Source organism: Phalaenopsis equestris, unplaced genomic scaffold (genome assembly GCF_001263595.1).
Source record: "Phalaenopsis equestris unplaced genomic scaffold, ASM126359v1 Scaffold000513, whole genome shotgun sequence".
Lineage (NCBI taxonomy): Eukaryota > Viridiplantae > Streptophyta > Magnoliopsida > Asparagales > Orchidaceae > Phalaenopsis > Phalaenopsis equestris.
In genome coordinates, this window is record NW_018164953.1 from 281044 (window position 1) to 300551 (window position 19508).

Genomic DNA, 19508 nt, shown 5'->3' on the forward strand with positions numbered 1-19508 from the left:
GAAATAAGGTGGAAGCCTACGTGCTGAATGACCAAGGCGAAAGTCAACTTCTCTATTATTGGATATCTGAGTTCAACATGTTTTAGGACCTGATCAGTATAGTATACTGGGTATTATTGTTCAAGTTCTTCTCTAGCTAGGACTGAATTAACGGCTTGGGGGTTGACCCCCAAATAAATGTAAAGTTTTTCCTTCGGTTTCGGGCTTTGAAGAAGAAGGGGGAGGCGAGGAACTGCTTGAGATTTTTTAAGGCTTCTTCTCATTCAGTTGTCCCCTGAAACGCTTAGCTTTTCTCAGTCCTTAAAGAACGGGGTGCACTTGTCCCCTAATTTGGAAATGAACCTGCTTAACCCTGCAATTCGGTCGGCCATTTTCTAAATTTTCTTGGTGTTTCGGGTGGTGGCATGTCAAGGAGTGCTTGAATCTTCTTTGGATTAGCTTTTATGCCTTCGGAGGTTAGCAAGCATCTTAGGAATTTGCCCATCGAAGCTCCAAAGATGCATTTCAATGGGCTTAATTTCATTTTAAATTTTTTGAGTAATTGAAAAGTTTCTTTTAGATCTTTAATATGTTGCACGACCGACAGTCTCTTAACTAACACATCATCGATGTACACCTCAATGTTATTTTCTTTTTTGTTAGAAAAAATTACATTCATGAGGTGTTGGTAAGTTGCCTTCGTATTTTTAAGCTTGAAGAGCAATACATTGTAACAATAGACTCTTCACATGTAATAAAATAAGTTTTCTCCGCATATGCATCGTGCATTTTGATTTGATGATACCTGAAGAATTAGTTAAGGAAACTTAAGACTGATTGGCCAACTTCTGAATTCACAAGGGCGTCAATTCTTGAAAGCGAGTGGGAATTTTTTTAGGCAGGTGAAATTTAGGTTGGTGAAGTCCACACACATCCTTCATTTATTAACCTTTTGCATCGTCACTGTGTTAGAGACCCATGTGGGGTACTCTACTTCTCGAATGTATATAGCTTCCTCCAACTTTCATACCTCCTCCCGTATGGGCCCGACCAGTATCATAGCTGAGCTTCTAGTCTTCATCTTCACGAGTCGAGCTGATGGATTGCATTCAATTTGTGACAGGATGTGTCGATCGGTACACCAGGCATTTCAGCTGTCGTCCATGCAAAGATGTCTTGATTTTCCTAGAGGCTCTGGATCAGCAGCTTCCTCTGGCCTGCAACAAAAGCTTCACTAATTTGGAAACATTTACTTGGCTCTACCTCGATAGTCAGGACCTCAAGGGTAGTCTCATTTGTCTCGAGGATGCCTCCTCTTTAGTTTTGAATGTCGAGGAGATCGTGCACCACATTGTTAATGGCCCATAAGTACCAGACTTGGGACTATTCCAGGTCATCATGATGTGATGATTTCCCCGTCTTTAGGAAACCTTACAATGATGTGGTAAGTGGAGACTACAACTCTGAAATCATTCAGGAGCGGTCGCCCGAATATAGTGTTGTAGATCGGGGGGAATCCACCATGAGGAAATCCTCTGTCAGCGTAAGCTGCTTCTCATTTTCTCTCCAACTTACTGGGAGCCCGATCACTCATAGCGCCTCTTTCCTTTCACTAGAAAAGTTGTGCAATGGCCCGACTGATATAGTCATTTGATCGGTGATGAAACTTAGCTTGTCGAAGACCAACTTGGATAGCACATTTATTGAGCTCCCTGTATTAATGAGAACACTACCTATGTGATAGTTATTAATTATAATTGTTATCACAATAACATCATTATAGGGATTTCCCTTCAACGTCAGGTCCTCATTTCTAAAGTAAATTGGTGTGTGACCCTTGGGTTTTGAGACGATGTTCGTGGCGCGGAGCTTCCATTTTTATTGCCTCTTTCAGCTTGTTCTCCTAGGTGGTTCGCTCCCTCCAAAGATGGTGGGCACATAGCCTGCGATATGGATGGTGTTTGTGCGAACAGGTCCGTCGGTTATTCCCCCCACATGAGCTTTGCCTTGTCTTTAGTTCGGGACTCTAAGGGCGACGAATTCTTTCAGCTTTCCCTCTTTTATCAACTCTTTGATAAGGCTTTGGATGTGCCACCATTATTTTGTCTGTCCCCATCATCCCTATGATACTTACAGTATTTCCTACTATCCTAGAGAAAGGCTTCAGTTCTCATTAGTGGTGCTTTCCTGAAGAATTCTTTGTCTTGAATGGCGCCCACTAATTCTACCATGGACACCCTCAATGGGTCTACCCGAGGAACCACGTGGTTGTACAAGAGTTGCTCATGATAATGGGATAATTAGTGGTGTTGGGCCTTTATCTTTCTCCTCTAGTCCTCGTGATGATAGGTGGAGTTGTTACTGAGGTAGTTTTCGTGGCGTGGGTGGATGATTTGTTGTTCATTCTGTCTTAGTTACCTTCTGTTGTCTTATAGGTACAGGGACATTTTCATAGGCAGCTATGTACTTATTGGAAATCTCTAACAACTTGGCCAGACTTTGCAGCTCCGCAAGGTCAAGGTCGAAGCAAAACCTCTCTGACCATACCCCCTTGGTTAGTGTGGCCTGGGCCATGTTGAGCTTGAAGTCTTTCACATCCAATGTTTCCCTCTGAACCTTGCAATAATTGATCTCAAGCTCTCATCCACTCCTTGTTTCAGTTGTCATAAGGATCATAATGCTCTTTTTGGGTATCAGAGTGCTGAAAAACTGAGCTAGAAGGAGCCTCCTGAATTATGTGAAACATGTGATCACCCCACGGGTAACCCGATGAACCATCTTTGTGCAGATGACCTCAAAATTGTAAAGAATAGTTTACAATTGAGAGCGTCAGATACTTTTACTAGGCATATGGAAGATTAAAACGACGTGAGGTGATCGTTAGGATATGATCGTCCTTTGTATGTCTCTAAGACAGACATTTTAAACTTCTTCAGGGGTTCAACCCCCGAGACTTGTAGTGAGAAGTTATTTTTCGGCTGCCATAGTGACTCTGTTGGCATTGGTCGATTCCTCTCCTCCACAAGGGCAAATCCGATGCTCTCTTAGTATAAGACATCATCGGACTTCTTGTGCAGGTGAATTGTTCTTCTTTCGTTGTTTGCTGGAAGTTAACTCCCCTTGAGGTGGGTTGGGTGCCTCTTATTGAGTCGGTCCTCCTCCTGGAACTGGGACCGCCCCTAGGGCAGCTACCACTCTGAGTACTTCTGTGAATTGTTCTGATATCGGGTTAATGATTTAATTCCTCGGGTCTTACAAGTCATGTTGAATAATTTCTTCCATGAATTCCCTACTGCATGCTGCATATGTTATGTTCCTCTGACTAGGTTCTTGTTGTTGTTGTGGTTGAGTTCTTCTTCTTGTTGATGGTATATTTGCACGCTCGCCGCACCTTAAAGGATATTGAATCCAAAAGTGTCGGGAAACACACCCAATGTATAGAATTTCACACTGAAAAGAGAATATAGTAGAAAACAGTAAAGAATTTCTAACCTCTATTCATGATTTTGACCCATCTCTATAAGAATGAATCCTAATCTTACAAAATTACAATTATGCCCCTCATCATTAGCCTTTTAGGGGTGTCTTTTAGTAATTACAAGAATATTTTGAGTATAATAAGATGGTGATAAGATCATCAATTGCTTGTCATGCTTTTAGCTTGCCAATAATTGATTCGAGGTTGAATCATCGGACAACTGATTCGAAGAGAGTCAACCGTCGTTCTAGGGGCCGAAATCCTTTTGGCAGGCTTTTCCGGTCGTTCTTCCCATATTTCTTTCGTTAGTATCTGATTCGTCGGTCATTAGAAGCTGTGGTCGACCGGTTGCGCGGTCGGCCGCCCCTTTGTCTCGAGATTCATGCCAACGTATTTTTGGTATACATATGTCTATATTTGGAGACCTACACATTCTTCAACTTATAATGGAGGGTAGATAGTTTAACTTTATATTTTGAAAGATAAAAATGAAGCTTTCAAGGCACACCACCAAAACGGCATTTAGATCTAAAATGAAACTTCAACCATAGGTACCCGAGGAAATAACTCTAAGGCATATAAAAACAAATTTCTTTTAAACTTTAGCTAACATATCCTAAACTACATCTCCTTCATTTTAACTTCCTTCAATTATGTGAAAGCCATAACATTGTAACCATCTAGAGATAAGGATAAGGCATCTTTCAAAGTGGCAGCAAAAGCTCCCTCCCACTTGTGCATTTGGTGATTTGGCTCACTCACCTCTTTTCTTTACTGTTAATATATAAAAATCACCAACAAATTACAAAACTGAAAGAATTTATGAAAGAGGTAGGGCATCTAGTTATCGTAGGACTAATTAAATGCTTATTTTCAGGTTTAAATTAGCTTAATTAATATAAACTGCTAATCTAATAAGGTTATGTCACATTAATTATCTATGAGACACTAAATATTTCATCTCTGTACGCCCAAAATACTGTCATACTGACTTAGGGAAGGCCTGCACTTAGGTAAGATATTAGAATTCATAGGTCCCAAAGGCCCGTATCACCGAATCGAGCTAAGCCCTGCTGCTATGAGTGATCGAGCTAAGCCCACCTATGGTCTTAGCTAAACCCACCCGCGAAGTAGTTGAACTAGTAAATGACAAATGAAACATTGAAAAAGATTATGATTACATCAGGGTATATGCATCCATCCCTACTTATGGTGTTGCTTGGCACTTACATCGTGATATTTTCATGAAGATATCGCGAACAAACGTAGTACAACATGGAATGTAATTTTTTGTTTCTTTTTCTCTCATATATGAAAGGGATGTTCGAGGGGATCAAAGTGATCACTCTCTTGTTCTCTCTCTCTCTCTCTCTCTCTCTCTCTCGTGTTCAGGGGATCCCGAGTAAATATGCAGTTAGAAATTAATCCCAGCTTTAACAATACATCCATCATCTTCTTCTGTACATTCCTCTTGAAAATATAATCTTTACTCGCGATATAAGCTCAAGAACAACACGGGACCCTGCGTCCTAAAAAGAGTCAACAATTTAAAATTGTATTTCATGGAAATATAAGACATATATTTAACCAGAGATATATTGCTTCACTGAAAAAAATAATAAAAGTAAAGTATGTATATGCTGATGAAATATTTTATACTGATCTTAAATACTTTAAAACTATATAAAACATTTTTTCTTCTTCTTTTTTTTTTCTCTCTTATATGCAAAAGATGATGAATCATCCTCTAAGAAACCATTTGAAGATGACGAACCGAATGAGAAATGGTATAATTTGGGAGGACAGAAAAAACTTCACAAACTGTGAGAAAAATCAGACTTTTAAAACTGTATAAAAATACTAATACTGATGTTTTAACAAACTATACTGCGAAATTAGTCTAGTAACATTAATCAAGGCCAACTATTAGAGGAACATAAAGTTCTTAAAATGGCAACTTGATTATGGTAAGAATTAAAAAAGGAGAAAAACATGCATGTTCATAATTGTGTATATAATGAATGTATAGCATGACATTGGTGTGGTATTTATGTGCATGAATCAGGGTGTATAATAATATTAATTCATATGACATTTCATGTTTAATCAAACATTTAGTAACCAAAAAAAATGTTTAAATTAATAGTAATGCATTTAAATATTAGTGATAAAATTTTAGGTGACATTAACATTAGAAATGGGATAAGTAGGGTTTGTTGATGTTATTAACATTAATTCTTAACTTAATGTTAATAACTATGAAAAATGTTATAGATAATGATTATCCAATCGTTTAATAAAATTATAAATTACATAAAGTTCTAAAAAATGATCCAACTATTTAAAAGTCGTGTCAACATAATCATTGAAATTAGGCATTATTAATCTCAATGTCTTCTCTTGTCCCACGTGCATTACAACAGCTCTGAACATGCAATATATGCATTGCTCTACGGCATGTATCATGTGAAAGTTAATGCCAAAATAATAAGCAATAATTAATCAAAATAATAAATGATGATTAATCAAAAACATAGCCATGAATGATCGATTTTTGAATAATTTATCAACATGTGTGGTGTTTCTCCGCCGCTAATTCCAGCTGTCAGAATCCGCGCATACCGTTTTGCTTAGGGAGTTATATTCTTGCATAATTCTTAACTATATATTAAAAAAGAATGATCAGAAACTATTATACGAGCTTCCAAACATCCTAATGTGCCTAAAAATTCAAGTATCACTTTTGTAAGGTCAACTGTAACAGAGGGAATTCGAACCCACAATTTGAGGGGTCTTACACTGTGAATGTCAACCAACAAGGCAGGATACGCGGCACGCGCGTGCACGCGCACACACACATATATAAACTTACACAGACATACATACTTAATTGAGTGTAAATAAAATTTCACATTTTAATTTGCTTGATTTATTTAATAACTTCATAGATTAATCTCTTAATATTTAATTTTGTTGAAAATAAAAGAAATTACCCTAAAAAAGAGCCAGTAGCTTGATGATGACAGTTGTGGAGAAAAATTTGCATACGTAAGACGTACGCATCGTTGTGTATGTCAGGTAGCTTACAGGAAGGGTATTGGGGGTTATATTCGCGTTATACCCCCTGTAACCTCCCTGTAACCTACCTGTAACTTACAAATATATGAAAACAGAAGCGCAGAACTTACTAGTTACAGGTAGGTTACAAATGGGTTACAAGGAGGTTACAGAGAGATATAACGCGGATATAACCCCCAATACTCTCTCTGTAACCTACCTGACGTATGCAGCGCCGCGTACATCTTACTTACGCAAATTTTTCTTGAGGTTGTGAGGGGACTACGTATTTGTTGGTAGTCAGGTTTACCAGAAGAAGAATATAATAGAGATTTTGTAATTGTATGTGATCAAGTCCGAGTACAATGTGGTTGGGGACGAATGGGTCAGTATAGGTTACATTGTGTTGGGTCATATCAACTATTGTGAGGTCAATGGCAATGTAGGGTTTGACCACGTGCAAGGTCAAGATTGGAGATGGTTGTGACTTTGGTACATTTAAAATTTATCTTGTTTAGATAAATTTTAAATTCATCAAAAATAGAATTCTATAGTCTTTTTAATCTCTATATAAATATTTTGCATTTGTTATTTCAAATCTAACGTAAGAAAATTTATTTTTATTTGCATCTTGGCATTATTTTTGAATTTATATTTACATGTCACATGACTCGATAAAATCATTGAGAATTAGATGAAAATAAAAAATATGGGTTGGGGTTTTATCATGAATTTGATTATTTGAGTGAGAATTTGAGGATGAATGAGAGAGTGTTAGATTCATAAATAATAATATTTTAGGTGCTATATATGTAATTGCTTCTAAAAAAATATAATTTTGATGAATGAGTCAAATGAGTTGGACACTGAAATATGTGATATTGGGACCATACTATAGCATACATGTTGCAGCTAAATCTCGCTCCTTCATGAAATGGTTGCAGGTAATCATTTGCATAGGCTTCTCGCTCCTTCATGAAATGGTTGCAGGTAAATCTTCTAACTCCATGTCTCTTCCCTTAGGGATTCGTCCCCCCATGGTCGGCCAGCTCTATTGATGCTCTGGTTGTCCTCTTTGCTTTCACTTCAATTGGTAAGTTCTCCTTTCAGAGACCCCAATTGAGCATATCTGTAAGTTTCACTTTGCTTTAAAATTGGTTAGGAGTTTCTTTGTTGGTTTGTAGGATCAGAGACATGTATCTATAAGCTTGAAAATGACATTAATTACAACAAAATTTTTGTTTGTCGTGCATACTATATTTCGAACTGTCAAATGAGGTTATTAAAGTGGACTCCCCATTTTGGCATTAATGAGGAATCTCATATTATTCATGTTTGGGTTTCCTTTCCTCACCTTTGGCTCCAATTGGTTAACCATATTATTCTCCATGTAGCTGCCTCTTTGGTGGGTCATTTTTTGCACGCAGATCAGGCCACGACCTTGTTGTCGAGGTCTTCGGTAGCAAGGGTTCTTCTGGAGGTTGATATTTCTCAAAAATTGGTGGACGAAATTTGGCTTGACTCAAAGAAAAATAATTATTTTCAAAAGGTAGTTTATGAAAACATCCTTTATTTTGCAGTCATTGTATGCTACATGGGCATAATGAGGAGCAATTTTTTCTTTACATCCCAATCTCAATCGACAACAGGTTCTACCTTGGAGGATCGTTCTTTGAATGTGTGCTAGTCTTCGTTAAACATTGATAATGGTATGCAAAATGAGATTTTTGTGGATTCTCAATTTACCCCTAAAACTGGTTTGGTTGATCCTATTGATGTGGACAATTTAAACAAATTGGTTGGTCCCATAGCTTATAATAGTGTGCCTGAGGTTCCCTCAAGGACACATCCGATAACTCTCATCAACGAACAATGTGATACTGGAGCAGATGTGGTTCCTAGTGTGGTTTACTTAATGAATACCATTACTCCAAATGCTAAAGTTGTTATGTCGGCCAATATGGAATTTATTTCTTCTTCCCCTCTCATTAATCAACATTGTATAGATATTTCTTTTTCGGATAAGGAAGAAGGAGAATTACTACCTTCAGCTACTAATGAGCATCCTAACAAGCGCATTTCCATTCATAATCTCGATTGTGAGGATATAGATAATTTTTGTGTTGTTTCAAAAAGATATAACAAAAATAGTAAAGGTAATGGGCTAACTCTGTCGCGGGTTACTCGCTACTCTTTTAATTTTCTTTATATTCCTTTCAATGTTTAAAGCTCTTTTTTTGGAATACAAGGGGTATTGGTACTATCGCCTCTCAAGAGGGTAAAAATTTTAATTAAATTTTATGGTTTCTCTATTGTTGCTAATGCAAAACCGATGATTGTTGTTAGCAATTTGCAAAGAATTGCTTTTCTTTTGAAATTTAGAAATGGTTTTGAGAATTTTTCTAGTAAACTTTGGTTGTTTTTGTAGGATAGTATCGATGTTGAAATTCTGGTGGATCATTAACAGGTCATTCACACTAAAATTATATCTACAAGTTCTATTTTGTCGTGTTCTTTTATTTATGCTAGTTGTTGTCGTTACACAAGACTTCTTTTGAATCCAAACTTTGAGAGACATTTCTAGTAATTTGAATGTTCCTTCGTGTGTTGGGGAGGAATTAAATTGCATTTATTCCCCATCTGAAAGGTGTGGTGGTAATATTCCCTCATACAGAGCTATGCAGGATCACAATGACGTTATCTTGGATGGTAATCTGACCGATTTTGGTTTTACTAGCTCTACTTTTACATGGTCTAATACTAGATTATGGGAAAGACGGGATCGTTTTCTTTTAACAATCATTGGATTAATAACCATAATAACACTTTTGTTGAACATCTTAGCAAGTCTCAATCCAACCATTGTCCTTTAGTTCTTTCTCTAAGTCCTCTAATATCTGCCTATTAGAGGTGTTTTAATTTTCAAAACATGTGGTTTCAATTTCTCAATTTTCTTAATTTTATTGTTAATAATTGGAATGCTCCTCTTGCCCCCTCCGATGACATTGGTGATTTTCAGTATTATGGCTTAAGCTAAGACATCTTAAGCAAATTCTTATTTGGTGGAACAAGAATCACTTCAAAAATTTGTTATCTAATATTTGGGAAGTTAAATATATGGTCATTCACCTTGAAAGTAATGAAGCAAACTTTTCTTGTTGTATTGCTAGCATGGAATTAGAAGAGGTCAGGATTATGCTTTCCCATCTCCAGCACATGGAAGAGGTCTATTGGAAACAAAAAGCTGTCATTAATTATGTCCAAATATGAGATAGAAACACTAAATATTTTCATGCTATTGTCAACATAAACGAACTCTGAAAATGCATCATGAAAATCAATGAGGATGAAATTGTGCTAACTTTGGATATTCTTATAGCTTTTCCGCTGTCAACTACTAGTCTACTTTATTTCAGGCTTCCCCCTCGAATTCTATGAAAGCTTTGGAACCTCTTATCCTTAATGAGATTAATGAGGATCATAATTTATTTGTTTGCAAATGTCCTGATATGGAGCAAATTTCTACGGTGCTGCGGTCTTTGAATTTGGACTCGATCCTTGGCACGGATGGTTTTAACAGCATCTTTTTTAAACTGCTAGGAATGTGGTTAAAACTATTATTTGTAGTGTTGTGTGTGCGTTTTTTCAAGGCCAACTATATCTTAAGTTCTTCTCTTCCTCCACTATTGCCTCAATTTCAAAATCCGTTAATTCGTTTTCTCGGACAGACTTTTGTCCCATTAACATATGTAATTTCCTTAATAAATTAATTTTAAAAATTCTAGCGAAGCATGTTGGTAATATTCTTCCTTTTATTATTTCTAAAAACCAAATCGAGTTTGTTAAAAGTCATGAAATTATGGATAATATCTTACTGGCTCAAGAAGTTTTCCATGATTTATACCTGAAGATTCATGGGCACAATGTAATTCTTGAATTGTACATTTCGAAAGCCTATCATAATATTAATTGGGATTTTATTTTTCAAGTTTTGGAAAAATTCGAGTTTGGGGACAAGTTTATTGGCCTTATAACTAACTCTATAAATAAAACCTTGCAGCTTCTTTAAGTCCTTTAAAGATGTGAGGCAATGCGACACTTTATCTCATCTTCAACATTATTGATGAGAATCATATTATATGGCATTTTAAATACAAAGGAAATATGCCAATTTGCATTTTAAATTTGCTGACTATTTCATGATCTTTTCAAATGGTTTCACAACATCAGTCAAACACATCAAAAGAGTGCTTTGCAATTTTGATATCCTTAGTGATCTCCACCTTAACCTTAATAAGAGCTACTTCATTCTAAGGAAAAGGATTAATCCGACTCAAGTTAACAAAATCACTAGTAAATTAAATATTCCTACTAAATCCCTCCCCATTAAATATTTTGGAGTACTTATTGCCAAGCGGAAAAAATGATCTTAGTTATTTGATGATATTATCAATAGTGTGTAGAAGAGATTAGATAGTTGGGGTTTTCACCTGCTCTTTATGGGTGGCAGATATACTCTTATTAAAAGTGTGTTATGCTCTCTCCTTGTGTTTATTTTCCAATATATAATTCCTGCTGTCGAGGTGTGCCTCAAATCGGAACACATCATTAATAAATTTTTCTAGGGCTCTTCAGGTTCTAAATCTTCATTCCTTTGGTCATTTTGAAATAAATTATGTTTTCCTATCAATGAAGGAGGGCTTGTTGCAAGTATTTCTCTGATCTTGCTCATTGTTTTTCTATTAAGCTTTGGTGATTGTTTCACTAAGGCTCTAGTCTTTCGGCCAAATTTCTCAGCTATAACTATTGTCATAATACTCATCCCTTTCTTGCCTTATATATAGTTTTAGTATACCTATTATAGTTCTATATAGTAGTAAACATAATACACTTTTAGTTATTTTAAGCTTTCAATAAGAGTACAATACAATGAACCATACATAAATTATTATAATACGGAGATCAATTCAATGCTAGTTAAGTTATGAACATAATGATCCAAGCATAAACAAAATTTATTATCAAAAACAATAGTGTTATTTAGATAAAAAAAAATAAATCACGTTTGAATAAGATGTTCAACTACAAATTTTAGAAAAGTAAAATTTCAGATAAAATTTAAGAGTTCTAGTAAAAATTTTGGTATCTAGTTGTGATAATGACCAACATTACTCTCAAATTTATAGATCTATATTCAAGCATTTAGATTTAATGATGGTCTTAAAAAACACGTGACATGGCCTTCCAACACCCATTAGTTTGATCGGAGCATTAAAATGCCCTTTATCGAAAAGTATTTTAAGTTATCACAAATCCTTAAAGAGATATGGTTCACTTATCTACCTCATATGTTACCAAAAATATTAAAATTAATTTAATTTCAATTCCCATAAATACCCACTCATTTTGCCATAATAAAGTCTCTTTCTCTCTCATGTAACCACTAGTGTCTAGGCCAAAGTTTATAGCCAAGTACTCTTTAACATGACTTGACTAATCTTTTTAAATAAAATAAAGGAAGATTTATCTACTTACCACTCAATTCCCATGTATTTATATATTTAACACATATTCAAAACACTTGCTACCTTTTCTATACATGAAGAGGTATATTTTACTCTTTAAAAGCTAACACTGACTTTTTAATATGATACGAAAGATTTAAAACGTACAAATATAGAACGTAAAGTTTAGATATTATATATATAAATACATAAAAAATGGGCGGTATGTATCTAAAATACACCATGTACTATTTAGATAAAAAAATTAACAACTTTTCCACTAAACAACATAGATTAAGGTTGAGATTTGCAAAAGTTATAAAAATAATCTTAAGAGCTTGTTGGCCTCTCCACTGCTATACATAAAGGAGTGCAATGGCAACACCAGCCATTTGGTTGTCCTGATTGTCTGTCCTTCCATGGGCACCAACAAAGCCTAGTGGACCAGCGCGAGTCTGCAGTAATGTAAGTCAGTTTGCACGAACTAGTTCAGCTTTTTTAAAATGTTTTACTTGATTAAATAATTATTTGTATGTTTGGTTATTAAATGGTTGTTTTTTGCAAATAAAATTGTAGCTAATTCTATTGTTTTTACTAATTAATACTTAATTTTGTAATTAAAGTGCTGATTGGTTTTTAATTTTCAATGATTTGAGCTGCTTGTTACTTATCTGGTATAGATTGGAGTATTGGATTGCCTATATATATATATATATTATATATAGAGAAAAATATTATACATATATATATATATACATATATATATATATGCGTCGCGTATTCAGATCAGTTGGTGGGGCATTTGCTTGTCAGTTGTGAGTCTCCTCTGGTCTGGGGTTCGATTCCCCCCGAGTGCAGGGTGAGGTATTTGAATTATAGGCGCGCGAGGGATGATAGGGGCTCGTATCATAGCCTTCGGTCATTCCTTCATTATATATATAACATTCCTTAAGATGAAATACATTAAATTTCATCTATATTGTGCCTTGAATTTTTGTTATACAATTCTCTTTATTTCATGTTTTAAATGTATGTTTACTTTATTCATTATAAGATATGGACGAAAATTGAATCAAGGGAAGGTGATTGTTTATGAAGGGTTGTGATGGGACTTGAGATTAAGGATACCGCAAGGGTTTTGATAAATCAGAAAGAATTTATCTTCACTCTTGGTTTGGTTTTGTGGGTAACGATGATGATCATTTGGAGAGAATTATGTGCAGCTGTCTGAATTTGTTTTTATATGTAGTGTTATATTTCTTCTCCCTCACTGTGTCTCTCATACTTTAGACATCTCTTCTCAGGCAATTGGTCTGCCATGCAAAGAAAATTCACCATTGCTTGAGTTCTCTTCTTTTGGCTATCAATGCTAACCGTAATCTCTTAGACCTCATCTGCAAACCTCTACTCTCTACCAATATATACAATAAAGTATCCACCCCCTAGTCTTACCCTCTACTAGTCAAAATGAGCCTCTTTTAATTCATAAAGCCCACAAATAATTTATGTATCTAAGGTTTTCTCTTATCATTTACTTACTTCAGTTTGGGCAGTTCCAGTGATGGTTTGGCCCAAAATTGTACAGGAAGCTACACTTAGGACTAGGAACAACTCTATGGGAGCTTTTGAAAAGTCTTCTTAGTCTTTTTTTATATCATCTTAGTCTAGAGTTTCCACTTGTAAGTGTGTGGTGAGTGAAATAACTCGTATTGAAAGATAATTGTGAAGGAAGAAAAAAAGGAAAAATACTTTCGAAGAAATATTCATTTGGAAGGAAGGATTGAATTCCAAGTTTTTATATTTCCTTTTATTTGGAAACATTGTTTTGATTAAAATGGATTTCATATTTTCTTGTTAACTCATGAGTAGGAACTAAGCAATTTCTTCTTTGGATTTGTTTTGAATTACGAAGTGAATACACGTTAGCTTCTTAAGCATTTGAAACGAATTAGTTGATGTTTTAACCCTTCATTCTTTATTTACCCTTCAAATTGGTCATTTGATTTGTTAATGTAACCTATAATCTATGACTTTCAAAAGACGACTAGAAACACAATTATGTCAAAACACAAATATTTAATAAATTGGGATATTATCATTAGATCTTTGCAATTGTTTAGGTGATTACATATTTCTAAGAATCTTTAGAGGGTTAAGAAAACTTAACTCTAATAAGTGATTCTATTGCTTGTTTAACTTCAAAAGAGGATGAAAAAAGGTAATTGGTCCTTGATTGTCAACTGCAACAGAAGAATCAATTAGTGGAACTTAAACTTTTCATAAAATAATTCAAAGAAGAGTTTTAATTATTAGTGAGACACTTACCTTTAACTTTTCACTTTTAAATTTAGAAATTCTAGAAAAATTTTTAAAAATGAAAAGCCTTTGAGTTAAACTAAAGATTAGTAGACTACTAGTTAAACTAATTTGAGAAATAAAACGTTACTTGCATGATCGATTACTCAGACTCAAAATTTCAAACATTGCATGCTAGACAAGTATGCTTTTGAGGTTGGCATGTGCATAAGTGCACCATGGATTATCAACTCTACAAGAGTAAGTTAAGCAAATAATAAATAGAAAATAAGTCTAAAAAAATAGATCATATGTGGCTCCATAAATGCAAGAAAAGACTCAGTGATAAAAGTTGAGAGATTAAACTTAACAGATGTGATATGTTCAAAATATTAAAGAGTTTTAAGAATAATGAAAAATTTGTTGGACTTTCCTAACTTATGTAGACATGTAATTAATGGTGAATAAGAAAATTTTTGAAGTCATTTGAGCATTAAATGTTAGAATACAATGTTAAGGAAAATTTAGACCCTCTTAACAATTTATTATAAGGAAGATAGGATCATCTAAAATAAAAAACACTCGTAATCACATTTCAAGGAACCATGGTGCTTTATAATAAGAAGAGGTGGTTATCATCTATGGCTAGGTGGTGTACTCAAGAAAGATTGTTGAGATATTGTATCTCCTTATGATTAACTTGAAAGAGTAAATAGTCTACTAAAGTGTAGTTTTTATCACAAGATTAATTGATTTGATAATGTGGGGACCAACAAAGGTTATATTGAAATTCAGAGAAGGACAATTAAAAGGATATATGATGTTGTAAAGAAGTTCTTGAATCGAAAGAATTATTATCGAGAGGATTGACAGGTGAGAAAAAAGCTTAACAAAGGTTCTATAGCAATTCTTAAGTTCTATATGTGAAGCATCGAGAGCTAAAGCTAAGAGTTAAGAAGGTGCTTCAGAGATGACTTAACTTTGGAACTAAGGAAAACATTGAATTCACCAAAAGATAATAGTTAGATAATCCCACTCCACAATTATGATGTTAATTTTTACTGCTTATTTGATTTTTTTTTCAGAGTTAAGATTTTGTATAAAGATTATATGATGCACAAAATAAATATATTATATTGTAAACTAACTTTTATATATAATAAGAAATTTGGGTAAGGAGTGAGTTAAGACAAGTTAGCATTAAGCCAATAATTATTCTAAGGTGTCTTTTTCTTTATGAGATAAGATTATCCTACCTTGAGTATCAAGAATTAAAAGAGTGTGTATGTGTGTGTAGAGTCAAAGAGCTAAAGAAAAGAGATTTAATAAAGAGCTGCTTTTTATTTGTATATTGTTAAGTTGTTTATTAATAAAATTACATATTTAGTTTTTTACTACATGTAGTTGTCATATGACCTTTTTTGGTATGGAAAATCATAAATAACTAAGCCTACTTCAAAGATAAATCTTGACTACCAAAAAAATTTTACATTTTTGTAGCTTCCAATATAAACTGCCACTAAAAGTAATCATGTATAGTTTCAATATATAAAAATTATTAATGAATTCCATCTCCTTAAAATGCCACCTTTTCTTAGTCATCAGTACTTGATGATTTTTCTGATGGTGGTTTAGAGATTGTTATCTGCTCTAAATTTTTTTTCAACAAGCCCGCATTTGATATTTCTAGTCTCATCTACCATGAAAAAGTCAATTGGGCTTGTCCATCTGACCAAGTAACTATAGTTATAAAATATATACAATATAAGGATTACCAATTGTAATCAGTGTAATAACTTTATTAATTTTAAAAAAATTAAAATATCCACTTACAAAAATTTTATTAACTATTTTTTTGAAACTAGAATATTTGAATGGTGAGTCTCAAAGACATGATATTTGGGTAGATTTTTCTCCTAGATAACTTAAATGTGATGACCCCTCAACACTATAAGTGAAATCATTAATGCATTCTTGAAGGGTGATACACTACCTTCACTTGACGTTGAGGATAGTTTGGGAAAACATTTGGTGGGAGCTTCAAGGATGATTGTCAGCACTATTTTAGTTGAGGAGTTGCCCGTTCGAAGCTGTCGGCCGCCGGAATCGAAATCTCGTTGCCCACTTCAGAAAGGCATCTAATGTATATATATAAAATATGAAATAAAACAGACCCATATTTTTCAAGTTTAAATGAAAAAGCATTATGCCTCAAACATTGTATCTATCCTAAAGGATAAACACAAGACTTGAGGATGAGGCTCAATCAAATAAACTAAGAAATATATGACATCCGTTTGGTTTGTAAAACCATTTTCTCTGCTGACAAGTTCCCTTAATACAATAAATTAAATAGATTTTATATTAAGCTAGGTTCGAAAAAGCTTCCTATAAGGGCAAGCCCCTATAGTTAATTACACCTTAGATAACCGAAGTCACCTAAGAAAACTCTGAAGTCACCTTAGATAACCGAAGTCACCTAAGAAAACTCTCGATAAAAATCAAGAAATATTATCTTTAAGGATGTCAAAAGGATGACATTTTTCAACTAGATAGGACAAAGAGGTGTGAAAGGCGAATAACTCAAATATGGAACATTTATTGTAGAATCTAAAAGAGGAAGAACTAAGGGATGTCAGGGATGTCATAGATTCGGAGGAATAGATTCGGAGGAGAACCTCGGTGACTTTCTAGTCTACCCTCTGGTTTGGCTTCAGTTTCGAAGAGAAATATTTAAGTGTTTCGTCCTTCCAATTTTATTTAATTAGGGCTTACACCCGTGTGAAACGATCACACAAATAGTCTGGAAGATGTGAGGATTTAAGATTTAACGAACGACAACCTCGGAATCCTAAAACTAGTTAGGGCTTACATTGTGTAGCAGAGCTATACAAAAGCCTAAAAATGAGTCGAAGATTTATGTTGCATAAGAAAACAACCTCAAAATCCTATGGTTTGTTGTTTAATTCGAAGGAGTGGTTTAGCTGATGAAGACATGTTTTGCTGTTGAAGATGGTCGTGCTGCCCACAATGCTAGCTCCAAGCTCCTCGTCTTGACGAGTTTAAGTTTTTGAATGTCTCGAGTTATGATGTCTAATCAAATGTTGCTATGGTTATAGTTCTTTAAATATTATGGGACATATTAAAGGTGATTAGAGCGACACCGGTGTTAGGATCCTACGGTTCCCTCATTCCGGTACCACTATTTTCTATCGGATTCACTTAGTTCAAATGAATTTACTAAACTCAACTTAATAAAATTCATACTTTCATTTAGACCGTGAGAAGCCTTGTTAGCAACAGTAGGTTACCTCCTCCTAGGGATTCCCGATCATCCGATAAAGACGTCTTAATATTATTGAATTTGTTGTTTTGTGATGTTTGTGATTAAATTTTGAGTTGTCTTCTATTTTGAATGTTGTGGAGGTGAATTTTATCTCTGTTGATTTTAGTTTTGATTTTTGTTTTATGGCTATCCTAACAGTTTTGGTTTTTATGCAGGGTGACATCGTTGTTTAACTTGCAAGTTTTGTAAGTATAAAAATACAGTGTGGAATGTACAAAAAAAGATGGTACTGTAAACTGTAAAAGCGTACCTAACAAGTTTTCTCGTTCCACCACCTAAAAGATCAGTACTTGCAAGGCATGTATATAATATTGCAAGGAACTTAAATTGCAAGAGTAGATGAAGGTTTAGCTATCAAACCCCAAGTTATGATTTTCATGAATCCCAGAAGATCCTAGTAGATGATTTTAGAATAAAATATGACAAGTCCAATCTGCCCTTCATAATGTCCAATAGATTTTAAAATGCTCAGGGCATAACCTTAGATCACTTTGAGGATCTTTGGAAATATTCTGAGTTCATTTTGAACTTATCATATTATTTCATTAATCATCTTAGGTCAAAGTGTGACTACCCCATTGCTTAGTGAAACTTAGCAATTTAACTACCTCATGGATAGAAACTCGATTAATCAATTAATGTTTCGTTTAAGATTTATGTGAGTGGGTGCCCCTAAGGTAAGTTTAGGTTATTTAAGATTGTGGTGCCCATAATTAAGGTCAGACTTGTAGTGTTTAAATATGTTAATCACCAATTATGTCATCTTTTAAATCTGATCAATTGGGTTCAGACATCGAGTCTATGTCACTATTAAGCCCTTAACAATCATTATAGGTGAAAAGGTGATTAGTAAAATTTTGATTTCAGTGATATGTATTCTTATCAAATGGTCAAACCATCCTCAACTTTGGGCTTAAGAAAAGTGAATTTCCATCTTTCTGACTTAAGCCCATCACTTACGAATCGTCTGATTTTAGTTGATTTCCAAGTCATGAAGATTAGGAGGATTATGATTTTATTGATGTTGTGCAAGGATAATGAGTGAATAATGAGTGAGTTTCTAAAGGATAATGAGTGAGTTTCTATATTTTAATCCCATTGTATTTCAATCATCCAAATATGTTTATTAAGATCAAAATTACGCATTTTCCCTTTGGCTAAGCCTAAATTTTGATTAAGGCACCAAAGTCTAAAATTACCACTTTGCCCTTGGGGACTTCACCTCATAACTCATTAAACACAACTCAAATGACTTTGAGAGTTTAAAGTGTCATATTCATGAGGTAATTATAATATTAGAGGAGAACATGTGGACCTCTCAAAATTTTAATTTAATTTAGATAATTATTTAAATTTAGAAGATATGATTTTCAAAGGTTAATTTACTTAATTATCCAAAATAAAGTTTGTATTTTTGGAAAAACTATTAGAGGCCTCCTAAGGTCAGAGAAACACTAGGGCAAAGTTTCATGATTTTTTGAATTAAATTTTTATTACTATTATTTAATTTTTAATCAATCTCAATGATTAAATTAAATAGAAAATAATGTAATAGAAAATAATGTTTTAAATAATGTTTTAATTACAAAAAATCATTTTTATATTTTTAATAGGCCTCTCTAAATTTAGAAAACTTAAAGAACCAATTTTTGTATTTTTTAATTTTTAATTTATTTATTATAATTATCTCAATGGGAAAATATGTAACTTCATTTTTAAGCTTTTAAAATTTATATTTTAACTTAGAAAAATTAGGAAAAATTTCCTAATGAATTCTAAGTGATTAGGGGACATTTTCACTCATTTATAACCCTTTTTGTATTTTTGAAAATTTTGATTTTTTTAATTA